This window comes from Thermobia domestica, chromosome 2 (assembly GCF_964235325.1).
Source record: "Thermobia domestica chromosome 2, izTheDome1.hap1.1, whole genome shotgun sequence".
NCBI classification, from domain to species: Eukaryota; Metazoa; Arthropoda; class Insecta; order Zygentoma; family Lepismatidae; genus Thermobia; species Thermobia domestica.
Genome location: NC_137455.1, coordinates 172,137,796 through 172,152,480, shown reverse-complemented (window position 1 = coordinate 172,152,480; position 14,685 = coordinate 172,137,796). Strand labels below are relative to the sequence as shown.

The 14,685-nt window shown below is 36.8% G+C and overlaps 1 protein-coding gene across 1 annotated transcript in view; it reads left to right on the top strand.

The window, feature by feature from the left end:
• Positions 1-2,478: 2,478 nt before the first annotated feature.
• Positions 2,479-14,685, top strand: part of LOC145677293 (repulsive guidance molecule B-like) — a 122,376-nt gene continuing 110,169 nt past the window's right edge. The window contains exon 1 of the mRNA XM_081747846.1: positions 2,479-3,081. The gene's annotated coding sequence lies outside the window, so the exon portion shown is untranslated. The remainder of the gene's footprint in view (positions 3,082-14,685) is intronic.

Below are 14,685 nucleotides of genomic sequence, written 5' to 3'. Positions count from 1 at the left end.
TCTTTCTTTCTTTAGTACACATCAAAGAATTCTCTCCCTACTCAGGCCATTCTTAGGTTACATGACTTTCTTACGTCCTGCTGTTAAAGTATTTTCTGGCTTCCAACAGTTAAACTTTCTCAGACACCCATATGTTACGTTTCATTGACAGTTTTCTTCTTTCTTTTAATGACACAATGTTCAAATTGTAACAGTGTTACAAAAAGCTTTTCAATTTCAAATTGTATCCTTTTCTTTCATGTTTCTCATGTTTCTCCGCCTTCCAACATTTAAAGTATTGTGCAACATCCATATGTCACATTAAATTGACACTTTGTTACTTCCTTAATTGACACAAAGATGAAAATACGTGACAATCTTACAAAGAGCTTCTCTCACGTTTATAAAGGGTGTTGGTCGGCTATTCAATGCATAAAGAACACCCACGAAGGTTACATTTACCAATATGACTACTACTCTAGACCCAAGCCTGGTTTTGTAATTATTTCACTTCATAAGTTTATGTTTTTTTTCTTAATAAGTGGGATAATTTCTTATTTTACTCTAACTTTGTTGATGAAAAGAAAAGTTTTAGGCGTTGTGTGTCTATTGAGCTTTTCTTAAGTAAGGAAGACTTATTTCTTTCTTTTAGTATAACTTAACACAAACAAAAACTTCATGCTTCGTATGTGTTAGTGTTTTTTTTTTTTAAATAACTGGGATAGCCTAATTTCTTCTTTTAGTGTAACTTTTCAATACGAGGAGAAAAAAATCCACGCCTTGTGTGTTATTGTGGTATTCGTAAATAAGTGGGATAATTTCTTTCTTTTTTCCTAGTTTAACTTTATCAATACGAAGAATAACTGCATACTTTGTATGTTTATTGAGTTTTTCTCAAGTGAGATAAACTTATCTTTTTGCTTAGTCTAACTTTTTTGTTAATAGGAAGAATCACTTCATGCTTCTTATGCTCTATGTTTATCTTAAGATTCTTGTAGAAAACAAAATAATTCAATAAAAATGCCTGTATGTCGATTTCCTACTCCGTGTATTTCAGCGGACTTTTGCCCCTATGCTGGAGCAAAAGTCCGAATTTGTCCGTCCTTTTTTAAATCGGTGTATCTTATTAAGTGATAAATTAGTAGGTTTTCTAGCACCTTCAAAATATAGGGGAATATTCACTTATACTTCTGTGCAAAATTCGTTATTTTGCCGTTATATCTTTCGGCTCCAGCGCAACTCAAACACCAAACTGCGGTTTTTTTGCCCCGCTTACTCTATACTCTTAGTACAAGTATATTTTTGTCCCACACTAACTCCCCCCACCCGCCTTGAAGTGCTTCAATTTCCACACTGCTTTGATTAAAACACGTATGCTAAGGGGGAAGGGGGAGAGGAGCATTTAAAACTTTCACGAAGAATAATGACTGCACTCTTTGAAATGAATTTTTGAACATAGTACTTGGAAAATGAAATGAAATCTTTAGGATTTATGTTCCATGGCTATGCCGGCTAGGTTTAAAGGAGGGTGATAATGAGAAATGAGTGTAATGGTGAAATGAATAAAGGAGGAAATGGGAGAACTCCCGAGGAAACCCATGCACATAGTGTTCGTTCACCACAAAGTTCAATTTTTGCGGGCTGAGATCGAACCAGGGACTCCACGCATCAGAGGTGAACGCTGTACTACTGAGCCACCGTATAACATAGTACTTGGATCGAACTGGGATTTTATCACTTCATTTCGGCTCAGATACAGATACTAAGGTAAAAGGGAGGGGATTCAAATATACCTTTCAAATATTTTTCATGAGTTATTCTTCCCATGCGAAGAACGAGATAGTCTATTTCAGCTACTTTACCAATCAAGCTCCAAATATGATTAAAAAAAAAAAATACTAACGTTAGGAGATAGAAATGGATATTTGGAAGGAAATCAACAAAGACCTGCTCGGCGAAACAGGATAAACCCTGAAGAACTCGACATTCAGGATGCTCGACTTCTGAGTTCGAATCCACGATCATCTGACCACGAAACACCAGTACGAACCTGCAATAAAACATTTTAATAACTGAGAACCAGTGGTTATCAAATAAACAGGACTTTACACTTACTTTCTACGTACGTGTAACTTTTGATACAATTATATTTATAAACGCCATACTAGAATTATATTTTCTAAAACCTTTTGATGGTAAATTGAACAATAAAAAAAATAATCATGTTTATTTCCTCTTGCTGTACAGGAAAGTTGACCTTTTAGGGTGCTACTTTGTTATACCATGTTCTCTTTTATCTCATCATAATCAAACTTCATCCGTGTGTTCTCTTTCATTCTTTCCTTTCTTTTTTTCATCTCTGGCCGGCTGGCTGCTCGATCGGTCTAACCACTTCTGTGCCCCTTCCCCTTGCCAAACTCGTAGAAAGGGGAGAGGTGCGAAACGCTCTGGCACTGCGCAGTTCCTTAGAAGTCTTGTAGCATTTTCTGTTCTATGGAGACTCGCTTTGGTTTACGTGCCGTAGGCAGAAGCCGTCTTGAGTTGGTTAGCCAGTGAGCCTCTGTGTTGTTATTCATGGACGTTGGAAGCGAGTTAGTACGTCCTGCGGCGAGCGAAGAAAGCCAGTTTTGTAGTGTTTTGTGAGGCGAGGAGGTTGTGCTCCGTGTGCGGTTGGAATGTAAATCAGAAAATAAGTGTGCAAACATAAAGAAGGTTGTGTGTAGAAGCGTTCCTAAGTATATAAAATAAGTTGTACAGGAATGTAGTGTACTGTACTGTTGAATAAATGTAGCGAGTAGTTATTAAAAGTGGAAAATAAATGACTGGTTTCATGTTTTCGTGCGACCAAATCAAAGTGAGCAGTAATGTCTGTGTTTCAATCACGTCTTGTATTCATTGTATCGTTATATTCTAGGCCGAATAATGGCAGATTCAGAAACCTCGCGTTTAACATTTAAAACAGTTTGTATTAATTGTTTTAATGCCGAACCGGTGATTGATCGGTGTTCGTCGGTACAGAACTTTTTCACTGTCGGATATAAAACACGTGGAGTGAATTGTGCAGTTTACATTCTTGGAGTTACCAGATTCTTTAGTTAGTAGGTAAGTAACTTTTGATATTTACCTATGTTTTCATTAAGTAAATGTATGCTTGTGTTGAGCGATGCACAAATTTATAGTTTTGTTATGGCTTATCTGTTTTTCTTTTAGTACTTAAGACATTAGTGTTTTAAAACATTGCGGTTAAGTGCACCGTAATAATTATTATTTTTGTTGGAAGCAGCTGTTAGGATTGCTTGACTTCAGGCATTATGTTATTGCTTTTTTTTTTTCTTCTTTTTTGAAGAAAGAAGAAAAGCTATGAGTATTCGTAAGCAAAACAATAAACGTTTGGAACTCAATGTCTAGTAGATGGTCTTATACTTCAGGCTGTTGCTTTTAAAAGAATTTTGCAATAGACTGACATTTTGAAGATGCGTGTCATTGCAAATTACACTTAATTTGCAAAACAGAAGTCTAAAGTGATAAAAGCTCTTATTATAAAGCAAATTTGGTGGTGGTGGTTGTCTTTTATCTTTGTATCCTCTCCAGGATGGTGTGTTTGGTTTAAAACGTTACTGAAGTTTGAATCTACCGGTATCGATCATCTTTAAAAGAGTAAGAAGTAAATCTCTAACCATTGATGGGTATATATGTCGCCTACATTCGTACACTCGCAGTTACTTTGCAATTGTTTTTAATTATATTTTATTTAATATGGGTTTTAAGTTTAATCTTGGGTAATGTGAGCATTTGTGTACGTATTTACGCATTGCTTTATTTTATTGTATTTTGTGGGTCCTTGCCATCTGTATTTCATTACATATTATTTGCTTTATAATTCCTCTCTGCTGCTCTAGTTTGCTAAAGTGCTAAAGGATAATTACCGGTTAAAAAAAATATAAAAAGAGCATATTCAGAAGTTGGAACATGTATAGATGTGCATGATTGTATCCCTAGTGCTTTTTTTGTTCTCTATTCATGGCTTCTCTTCTAGGTTACTTGATAACATTAAGGGTCTTCACTACAGCGAAATTAAACTACCGCTAATTTTAGAGTTTTCTGCAATATCTTCAAAACAAATAAAAATATTCGAAAAGCATAAACGTAGTGTTGCATGTGATACCGTTATCATAATTCATCTATCTGTTAACGATTTGCAACTGTAGATAGATTTAGCATTTTTTTGCGTAGTTTAATTTCCTGTATATGATCAGTACAGGTAAAATATTTCAAAGGTGTCATCTAGACCTATTAATTGGTAACTGCATCTGTAAATTTAAGTGAATTAAAAATGAAATTAAATGAAATATGTCAGTTTAACGTCCCACTTTTATGACCTGTATGCTAAGGGAGGCGACGATTAAGGCAAGTGAATGATAAAAGAATTGTTGGAATGGGATAATGGGTGGAAACGGGAGTGCCCCGAGAGAACCCACGGACACGATGTTGTCCACCACAAACTTACTTGGCCGGGGACCCCCACACACCAGAGATAAGCGCAGGGCCGTAACTTGTGGGGGCAGCGGGGCAACTGCCGTTCCAGGGAAGCTCCCGCCGTTCGAGGGGAGACATTTTTAAGACAAAATTTTCCTACTCCATACACGAATATAAAATTATAAGTGAAGCATCGAACAGGTTCACTTTATTACATAAACAAAACAGCACACAAAAGGTAAATAAAACAAAAATGAGCCGTGAGCCCATTTCAGTAAAGAAAAAGGAAGAAATATCTACTATTAGGGTCCCTAGAAATATTTATTCGTATGCTTTTGAGACTTGCCAATATGGTCCCCTTGAGTAATTTGCCATGTATGGAACGGGCCCAGGGGTGTGAGGGCGGGCCCACAGGCATCGGTGGGCCAGCAAAGAGTAAGAGAAAGATGGGGAGAAGGGGTCTGTTTTCGAATTTCGCGGGAGGGCCCAAAACTTTTTCTAGGGGCCAAATATTAATGCTTGCCCCGCACAATAAAAATCTAAGTTACGGGTTGCATAAGCGCTTCATTGAGTGGGTTACGTTTTAAATTTTATGCTATTACGCGATGGCTAGCATTGTTTCCAGAGGGGGAGCACGGTGGCTCAGTGGTTGAGCGTTCACCTCCGGTGCCTGAGGTCCCTAGTTCGATCCCAGCTTGCGCCGTGTGGATTTTGTGGTGGACTTACACCGTGCTCGTGGGTTTTCTCGGGGTTCTCCCGTTTCCTCTCACTAAAACAGGCCCTGGCCGATACCTTATCAAATCCTTTCCATTGTTGTTGTTGTTAGATATCCAGTATAAGATGGCCTCAGAGCTGTATCTGGTAATTGTTAAATAAATAAATAATCACAGTCTCCTTTAGCCTAACCGGCATAAACGTGGGACGTAAAACTGATTTTTTTTGTTTGTTTCCAGGTGTTTGCTTACCATATTTGTTACAATTAGTGAGGGCACTATCAGGGCGCAAATTTTCAGTGAGACGTATTCGCCGATCCAAAAATGATGGTCCCGTATCTCTCAACGTCCAAATTAACTCCCCCCCCCCCCTGCATGGCCTTTGGTTTGACAAAGAGAGAGATTACATCGGGAAATAACATTTCAAAACCAGACAATTAGATTCAGGATAATCAATTTTGAATCAGACAATTCATACACATGTTAAATAATATCTTATGTCTTTCGATTGAGGGTGGGAAAGGAGGGGCGAATTTGAACGTTGTGAGGACGTCACATTTCATGTTTTTTTTTTTTTTTTTTCCCACTCGGTGACAATTATGTTCGTGGGGAAACAAACTGTGCAGCCCTGTGAGTTTAGGCGGAAACCATTTCTATTGAACACTGGTCGCCAGCTCTAAATTTCTAGTCGCCAGAACGAACTGGCGACAAGAAATTTTGCGCCCTGGGAACTGTAGTGTGTAATTTAGATTTGAAGTGTGCGTGTAAAGTAATTTTGGGAATTAGTCTTAAAAGAAAGGGGATTAAAGTTGTAGGGGGCCTCCGTTATTAGTGTGTACGTTTATTGTACTATTAATAGCATATGTATTAATAACTTTTGAACTGAAATACCTGTGTCACTTCACACTGACACACTAAGGAAAAGTTTGTGGTCCCAAGTAAGTAAATGCATAAACGGGAAGTAATATTTTCTGTAATTAAAATTCTTGCTGGGTTGTATAATTTAACTTTATTTAGACCGAAAGCGTGGAATGGAGATAAAAGGTCTTAGGTAAAACATCCCAGACAGATGTAGACTGCATAAATTACATTGACAATTCTTATTTTAGTTCCGGGTTCGATTCCCGGCGGGAGCTCATGTGCTTCGGATTCCACGTTAATCAGTAGATCCCGTCTCATATAGCCTCGCTGCTGGAAGGGACGTTAAAATCAACTCTTAAAATAATCTTCAAAGCAGAGAATCTAATGAAACAGTTCTACTCATTTTTGTGTGGCCGATATTTACTTGTAAAAGGGTAATAGCACATCAATGCAAGATATTAATAATGCAGTAGTTGATAATTTTTAAAAGAATGATGTTGAAATTTATCTTTTCACGAATATCCGTCATCCGGACATAGACTGAAGATAGGGATGACATGTTAATCTGAGTGTACTTTTATTTTTATTCAAGATGAGATCTGTTAAGAAGCGTAAAGTAAGTCTATCGCTTATAGTTTTGTTATTACTGTCTATTCTTTTGTCCGTAGTCCCTTTTTCTTTTTAGCTTTTCTTTAAGATCGATTTTTCTTACACCGGGATATATTTAAATACCGAAGCGGCGGATAACTGCTTTCGATTCTTTTTATAAATAACCTGACTCAGAAACGGCTATTTTGCTTCCTCGAAAATTTGTGAATTAGAATTTCGTTTGTACTTTTTCTATTTCCTCTTTTATTATTATTATTATTATTATTATTATTATTATTATTATTATTATTATTGTCTCTAGGGCAGATGGGTTTTATAATTGCTGTTATATGGAAATACTGTCTCGTTATTGCATGGAGCTAATCGACACAATTACAGTTTTGGGTAGGAATGACATTCTGATATTGGAGTTTAAATTGAGTACGTCATACGTTATGACTTATATAGCAATATGTCATTCATCATCTTGTGATTTTTTTCTTTTTTCCATCCCATATAAGTTGGGTCTGTCCTTAGTTTTTCGGAGGTTATGGAATTGCTTCACACGTAGACTGCTTTGTGTCTACGACCCTATATGCGAGCACGTTTTCTGTTTTCTGGTTCGTGTTTATTACGTTTCTAAAATAATCTGAGGAGGACCTTCCAGAGTTCGTTCAATTATTTCGTGATTGCAGCCCTCTTGTCGAGGAAATTAATTCCTGTATTGCTGGTTGCACTTATTCTAAGTTAGCTAAATCTTGATCAATTGTCTATTTCAGATCCTCAAAGTAGGCTATCAGTTATTTTCAGAATGTAGCTTAGGCTATATTAGATTACTCCCGGCTTATAAGGTACACATCCTTACTTTTTACAAAGTAGACAGACAAAGTATAAGTGAAGTCCAAGGAGGTCCGTGCTTATCATTGCTTTTATTATTATTATTATTATTATTATTATTATTATTATTATTATTATTATTATTAGTATTATTTAAGTACCCTATTAGTTCTTTTCTGGTTTCAGTCATTGACAAATACTATGATAAACGGAGGGAGGATTTCTTTTTCTTACACCGTGCCCGCAAGAGATAGTTTTAATTAGATTAAAAGGACGCCTTCGTGGCTGAAGTGGTTCTAATTTTTGGTAGGTCACATCCTTGTCTTGCCATGGTGCTGAAGTGGAAGACAGTCAGCTTCCTGACCAGCTACACTTTTTCACTCGAACTCTGCGTACAGTTAGGGAAACTTGAAGTAGTTAAGAGAATCCTATAAATAATAATAGTAATAAACTTAATTCCTCGCCACTAAAGACTACTTGCTTTTCTAGGGACCTTGATCTCAACCCAGGAGCTTCTTTATTTTCTAATTGTAAACTTTTCATCTACTATTTGTGATTTTTTGTAATATAGGCTATTCTGCAATTAAAAGGTTCCTTTACAACATTCAGTATTTCCAGTCATGAGTTTGATTGAGGACAAGCTGCTTTAAGTAGCAGTGTCCTCCATGTTCGGAGAAGTTGAGATGCAAAACTCAGCGTATTTCCCTTAGGCTACCTATTATCATATTATATATATATTTTAAGCCCTGTATTAACAGGCGAGCTGGAATGAGGATACGTTAATTTTGACACGAAAATCAGCTTACTACATTACGTCTGTCATTTGAATGCAAATAATCATGCAGGGGATTCGGGGGATATTTTTTGATTAAAAAAAAAAAAAAAGCCCATACAAATTTATTTTTATTATTCAGACAGGCAATTTGGGAAATAAATTTATTCAGAATTGTTTTACTCATTTTAATACGAAGTTTTATTCACTGATCCAAAGTTTCCATAAGAATCGTATTAACATTATACATGAGAAAAATAACAAAGTGTCTTGCAGCCGTTGTAGACTGACGAGGGCATAATATAGCAGTTCAGTCTATTTAAATTTTCAAACAGGATTAAACTTTGGGCTCGTCAAGTAGGTTGTACAAAAATGCCTCTGGAAGTGACAGCGGGAGTCCCTGACAGTAAGTACATACTGATACACAAAAAGTACGTATATTCCAGTAGTGAAGATCCTGGACAAAGTTGCATTCCCTACTTTACACTGGTGTAGTAAATATATAATCCTCAAATAAAGTATTCAGAAACAGCATCAAAAAAGTATTGATGTGAGTAAATAAATAAATAAATAAATAAATAATAATAATAATAATAATAATAATAATAATAAAATATTATTAAATTGTTGAGCCAAAGTAAACTGTTGAGCCACTATGCATAGCATACTGTAGTGAACAACAGTCATACATCAAGTTCGCAATCACCATTCTACACCAACTAAGTTGATGAAATTACTAGGACATTCACATATCGAGGGGAAACATGCGATTATTGTTGAATGTGTAACAATACTAAGTGTTAACATTTCTCTGTACCTTCTGGTTTTCTTTAAAGTTTTAATATTTTCCAATTTTTTATTTCCGATATCAGGGCGCAAAATTTCAGTCAGACGCACTCGCCAATCCAAAATTGATAGTCGCCAGTATCTCTCACGTACAAAATTATGAGAGGTCCCCCCACCCCATGCCTTTGCTTTGATATTACATCAGAACATAACATTTCAAAATGGACAGTTAGATTCGGGATAATCAGAAGACTTCACATTTCATGTTTTCTCTCACTCAGTGACCATTATTTTCGTGCGAAACAGAAACTGCGCAGACCTGTGAGTTTAGGCAGAAACCATTCCTACTGAACAGTGGTCGCCAGCTCCAAATTTCTAGTCACCAATTGCGACCTGGTGACCGGAAATTTTGCGTCCTGCGATATTATTGAATACCTGATCGGACTTCCTTTTTGGATCTTCTAAAATAAACGTAAATCATATTTTTTTCTGTTGCGCTTTCGGACTCAGCGGTTCTAGAAATAGAAAGGAAGTTAATGGGAAGACAATATTGTAAGACAAGACAAGCTTTTAACCCTTTTAAGATAGGGGTCTTTTAGGTGTTTTTGTTGACTTCCAGTCAAGAAGGTACAGCATCATCCCTAATTATCGTAGGATTATAATTCATACGTCGTTTTGTTCAGAATAGAGTAGGCTTTCAGACAGTACCACTCACATGTCCCTTTCGTGTAGCTGAGGGGATTTTTTTTGAAGAGATATTGGGGTTTTCTTGAGAAAAGACCTTCAAAGTTTGGGGTCTCGTGAGCACCCCCGGGTCTGCGCACAAACCTGAAAAAAATCTTGAAAAATACTACGTAGTTTGCTAATTACTTGTAACAAATTAGAATTTACTGTCTTCAATAGTAAGGGCTGGAAAATTTTTTACCCGTATTGGGAGAGGATCAAAATACGTCCCTAATTATCGTTGGATCATGATTTATACGCCGTTCTCTTCAGAATAGAGTAGGTTTTCAGACAGTACCACTCACATGTCCCTCGGACATCCCTACGGAGGAGAAATTGAGGAAAATTGGGATTTTTGTAAAAAAAAAATCCATTTTTCCCTATTTTGAGGCCCTCTGACGCGGCCCTGGGTAAACATGCAGATTTGGAAATCACTTGCAAAAATAATACTTTTGGTACTAATTACTTGTGACAAGTACCGATCTCCTATCTTCAGTACTAAGGGCGGGAAAATTTATTTTCCTCTTCTGCGAATATCTCCAGAATTTGCCAAAGATCCTGTAGAAATAAAAAAATTCCTGACTCGTCCCTAACTATTGTAGGATGATTCGTACGTCGTTCTCTTGAGAATAGAGTAAACTTTCAGACATTACCACTCACATGTCCCTCGGACGTCCCCAAGGAGGGCAAAATTGGGGAAAATAGGAATCTCTTTCAAATACTGCAAATACTACAAAGGGACAAATACCTATCTCCTATCTTCAGTACTAAGGGTGGGAAAAGCGCTCCAAATTACAGTGGTAACAGAAAGGATGTTATGTAAAAAATCCCTGACACGTGCCTAATTATCGTAGAATGATGATTCATACGTCGTTTTGTTCAGAATCGAGTAGGCTTTCAGAAAGTAGCACTCCGATGTCCCTATGATGTACCCGAGCGGAGCAATAATCGCGGAAGTCTGATTTTTGGTTTAGAAATATCCCTTTTTTACCCTTTAGCTACTCTGAACCCCCCTTCGAAGAGATCCGAAAAAAAATCAGATAAAAACTAAAGGGTCCACTGATTGTTTCTGTAAAACTTCAGGAATCTAGGGTTAAAACGTTGAAGTTAGACCTCACCAAAAAAAGGGAATTTGTAAAGTGATGACGCCATACCCTCCTATGTTCCGACGCTCGGAAGCGTATGCTATAGACCCTTCCAAGGCTTTCTTCAATGCCTCCTGTCTTGTAATAAAAAAAAAAAAAAAAAAAAAGGAAAACAAAACTAAATAGCACTCTTAGTTCTCTTTTAATCGAATTTTGAAGACACTATCATTTCGTAGTAAAAACTACGATATATCTTAAAAGGGTTAAATATTAACTTCCGATCTCTAGATGGATGCAGAGAGAAATGATGTCAATATTTACGATAAACGTTTTGTCAGTTTAACTCCCGTTGTGCATAAACTGAAGGAAACTTTAAATGATGTTGAATAAAACCTCTTCTCTTGGTCGCCGAAAACGGGATTTATTTTTTTTTTTTTTAATTTCGGGACGCAGATGTCGATTCCGGTACGAACCCGACAGTTCGGAGCATATAGGAACCCTTTGCTTTATTGCTTTTAAAATAGCAGTTCATTCTTGAAGTGTTGCAGGACAGTGGCTTAGTGCTAGAGTGCTCGCCTGTGGTGCGTGGGATACCTGGTTCGATTCGAGCATTCACCAAGTGGTTTTGTGATGGATGAACCCCCTATGCACTTGTCTCTTCGCTTTCTTCATTCCGTCGTTTCGTTCGTTATGATGTCTCCCTTAGGATCGGAGCATGGTGTGGGACGTTAAACTCAACAAGAGAAGGAAGAATAATCTTTAACAGTGTAGTTTCTCTTCCCATCATGTTTTAATTCGGGCAACCTGAGGAGATTTAAGTGACAAGATTTGTGCTTACTGACAAGGAAGATATGCCAGCAAACCAATAGTTTGAATTGCCTAACGGACAGAGCACGAGTTTTCAGTTCTGTAGCCAGTAATCGGATCAGAGTGTTTGGTCACCACTCACAATACGCATGATTAATTGTGCATTAAAATATCTATTGCCGACAACATAGAAACCGGAAATTTCGTCCATTGTAACAATATTGCAAACAAACAAGGCAATACCTGTTTGACAACTAATGAAGATAGCTGAACCCAGGACTCAGGTGCTATGTTTAGAAGTCACTTACTAGTTGTTGAACCTAATGTAGGCAAGGAAAGTTGGTAATTCGATACAAAAATTTCCGTTATTTTTCCAAAAGAAGAATTCTTTTTTAATAACGTTCATGGCATTCGGATCTTTAGATTTCTGCCTGATTTTTCTGCGGCGTAACTAGTAAAGATCAGCATCAAATACACATAAGATGGACGGAAATTTATAGTTTTAAAGTTTGCTCATACTTACTTCTCTGTTGAATATCTTTTTAAAAAAATGTTTCCTGTGGGGATAGAACAATACCAATTCCTTTCTAGTTTCTTTATTGAACTAGTAACTTACCTTTGTTGTAGATTCTATGAATATAATTAGGACGGTACCTTTACAATATACATACCAGTCTTTGTTAGTTCTAGGTTCGATTCAGGGCATGCTTTCTTCATTAGTTTTCAAATTGACATGTTTACTCGAAACTGAAATAATGCAGCCCAACTTGTCAGTCACAGAATCTGCTTTCTTTACAGTTATATCGTATCGATAAGTTGTAAACACAAGGGTAAGACAGTATTGAATTAAACTGTCCTTGTATTTTGGCTAGTATTACATCAGCTGCAAAAGTATGACAGTAGTTGATCTCCACATATTCTCTGGATTTACACACAATGACCAGTAATCAGATGGTTTCGTGATGTCTGTTGAGATCCGATTTTCTGATGTACTCATGAAAATAGCATTGTAAAGTTCATCAAGGGACGAAAATTGATAAGATAAACGAGAGCATAGTCACATAGGGGAAGGTTTATGGAGTTTGGGGAGGGGGTGGTGTACGATTAAACTCGAGGTTTTATAAATGTTGAGACGTCACCTTGCTCGTGTGTCGGTCGTGCATTTTTGTACAAGCAGTACCCCATTTATGTTAATATCCTCAACTATATTCTACGTCAAAGCACTATGAGAATTTCACAGTCTGTAACACTATTCATCGAGGAGACCGGTAATTTTCTTAGGGCCAGAAGATGACATGGAGTTTTGGGGATCGGAGACTACGATCCTGTTTCGACTACTTCGCTTACCTCTACCCCCTGGTGTGCTATAATGAACCTAAAGAACTATTTTATCTCTGCAATGTAGGATGAAAAGTTGATTCCATTTCGCTACTCGTGTTTCCTTCTGTTTAGGTGTCAAAATTTGTAGTGCATGATGTATCTTTTTTAAAGTTTCAACTCTTCGTATCGTGGACACTGTTCTATGACTCTTGTTTAGTGTCGTTCATAATAATGTTATTCGCAACTTCAGTCACAGCAGCAGTTTTTGCACTACGCATCCTTCAAGTATTTGCTTTTTTTTTTTTTTTTTTTTTAAAGCACTGATTCAATATGTCCACTCGTAAATTGTTCAATCTATTTGAACATCATCGCACTGTTTGGGCCTACGTCACCACAAACTCCACACAATCTTCTTGGATATCCAGCAGTATATCACTCGTGGTTCATTCTACTCAACGTTTCGCGTCTTACTTTCTGGTCTTATTGGTCCTTCTCTGTGCTGCGTTAGAGTATTCCCTCATTGCGATTGATAAAAGAATATCAATAACTACTTGTACCAAATTACATAATGGTTCAGCTACTTTTTAAAATCTAAGACAGTCTTCATTTTGCCTGACTTTCGTAGAAACCCTAGAATATTTGATATACAGGGTGAAGCAAAAGTCCAGCACCACCCATTCATTTTTGAAACTGCTGTAGGGAAGATGACGAAACTTTGGATGTTGGTAATTGGGGTGGGGGCGTGTCATTTAGCTTCGTGGCGCTCATATTTAAATCCGCCATTTTGAGTTTTGCACAATACTTAAATGAGAAGGGGAGCATACGACACATTATTTTAGGCTAGAATTTCACCAGAAATATGAATCTGAAGTTATTTTTCGTCTAACTTTAATCAGTAATGAAATTTTCCGACGTAAACATTGCATGTATGATCCTGCAGCATATGCTGTGTGTGTTCCCCTTAATGTGCTACACATACATTCTTGATGGATATTAACAACACTTCCGGCGTCACAGAGTCACAAACGTGTCTGATTCTTTGAGTTGTCGGAGATCTGATTTTTTTCTTGATAAGTGTTTTGAGATGACCCCACGATAGAAGTCTGAGGATGTCTTGAATTCACAATTACGGATTTTAGGATGGCCACCATGATGCCAAGTGGCAGCATCTGGTGCATCCCCATCCCAGTTGACCACATCCAAAGTTTTGTTATATTTCCTCAAGCAGTTTTACAAATAAAAGTTGGTGCTGGACTTTTGCCATATGATCTATAAGTAATACTTCCTTGGGCAAGTACTAACCATTATCTTTTTTTTAGGTGTCATTTTCCGTGTCACTTTAATATGCTTTGTAATTACTGTCTGGTATATCTGATTTGTTTTTATTTCTGTTGGATGTACTTCGTGAGGGAGAAGTAGAAATGCACGTCTTAGTCTTTTGTTCTTGAGAGAAACTGTAGAATTTAAAAAAAAAAAAAAAATGATCAATGATGTCCAGTTTATTTTTTGGTTATGGTTTAATGGGGGCTGAACTTCCCCATTATTGTAATTAAGGAAACTTTCCTTTCCTGACTGTTAAAAATGCTGTTATTAACGTTTTCAAAGAATTCTCACGAGAAATACGAGCATTGTTTTTATTATGCCATTAAAATTAGTATTAATCTTCCTGTTGTATTACAAAAATTTGTTATTCGTTATGCTTGTGAGTGGAATGTATGTTTTATAATTTGAACAAGTT